Raw genomic sequence first — 1,884 nt, forward strand, 5'->3', positions numbered from 1 at the left:
AATTAATCTGATGGAGGTGGTGATTGGTGAGAAAAGCTTGCATCAGAAACAGCAGTCACACTTAAAATGTCACTAGAATACTACCCCTGAAGTTTGGAGATAGTTTCAATGTTTAAAGCACTTGTTGCACAAGCATGAGTCCCAAAGTTCAGACCTCCAGAAACCCACATATAGACCAGGTTGCTGTAGCAGTCAACCTGTAATCCAGTTTCAGATGTCTCTGAGTGTGTGTCCTTGGGAAATGAAAATCAGCTTTATGAGCAAAGTCCTGATCATGAAGAATTTGTACCTCATCATGCTTTACAAGAGAGATCATCACAGACTGCCTCCTACCATGTCCCTGGGCAATTTAAAACTCAAAGCCCTTCATTAGACAGATATTTGTTCTAATATTTCCACCCCATGAGTGCACATCCTCAGAGAATGTGTGAGAGTGAAATTCATATTACCTACTTTATGATTCCAAAGGCCTGCCTTCCAGTATTCAAAAGTCACTTTTACCCTTCCTTCCATGCCACATGCTTTGAGCATGTAATACATGACCTTTATATTAATTTCCAATCTTACTATCTTTCTATATGTTTGCTTCATACCATTAGTCTGACATAATTTGTACACTATGAAGTGTATCCAACATATATGACTATAACAAATATATATGTGATATAAAAATGTAAAAGCTCAGAAATTTATCTATTCAAGTTTCATCAATGTTTCCAGAATTTTTCCTGTAGTTTTTACATTGTTCATAGAAGATTAAGATCTAAGATACCTTAATATTGATTGCTAAAAACATATAAACATTGTAACTTGCTGGGAGATTTACTAATATCATCTCCAGTTTTATTATAATGTATTTAATATTAATTATTTATTACAATATTTTAATCATTTGAGATTTTGATTGAATTACAAAATTAATCAAAAGTAGTAGATTTGGTTATAATTCACCCTTAATTGAATATATTTGTTCAATTCTCCATATCACTAATATTAAAAAGAACATTTAAGAATTTTGATATTCTTTAAATCCATTTTAACATTTTATACCAATACATCCTCTCAAATTTTTAAGAAAGAAATTGAAGAAGATTTCAGAAAATGGAAAGATCTCCAATGATCTTAGATTGGTAGGATCAACATAGTAAAAATAGCAATCTTCCCTAAAGCAATCTACAGATTCATTGAAATCCCCATCAAAATCTCAATACAATTATTCAGGGACCTCAAAAGAACAATACTCAACTTCATATGGGAAAAAAAAAACAGTATAGCCTAAACAATTCTGCACAATAAGGAAACTTCCAGAGCTATCACCATCCCTGACTTCAAGCTTTACTTTAGAGCTACTGTAGTAAAAATAGCTTGGTATTTGCTTAAAAACAGACATGGGGATTTATAAAATCAAATTGGAGATAATGATGTTTTGAATTTTGCATGCAAATGGATAAAAATAGAAAACACTGTTGTTCTTTTGGAAAACTACAACTCCCAGACTCCCCCTGGACTATGGTTGCCTGTGCGCACACCTGCGCGCAGGTGTGAGATATTCTTCCCAGATTGCCTTGGGCCCCCCGTTAAAAGGCAGGGGCCACACGAGGCCTCCCTCCTCGTCCTGCCTCTTCCTTGTGTTTCCCTCCCCCATTAAAGTGAACCCACGTGGGAGCCGCCGTGTCGTGTCTGTGTTTGTTCCGCCGTGCGTGTCTGTCCTGTGCCCCATGTTCAAGAAGAACACACCCCCCGTTTTATTATTTTTTAAGAAGAACAAACTGGTGCCGGATCGGGAGACTTCTTATCCCGGAACTTCCATCTGAGGCCCGGCCTTCGGGCCTGGGGCGCGACTCCCGGAGTGCCGGAGACCTCTTTCCCGGGACTGAAGTCTAC

This window comes from Microtus ochrogaster, chromosome 5 (assembly GCF_000317375.1).
Source record: "Microtus ochrogaster isolate Prairie Vole_2 chromosome 5, MicOch1.0, whole genome shotgun sequence".
NCBI classification, from domain to species: domain Eukaryota; kingdom Metazoa; phylum Chordata; class Mammalia; order Rodentia; family Cricetidae; genus Microtus; species Microtus ochrogaster.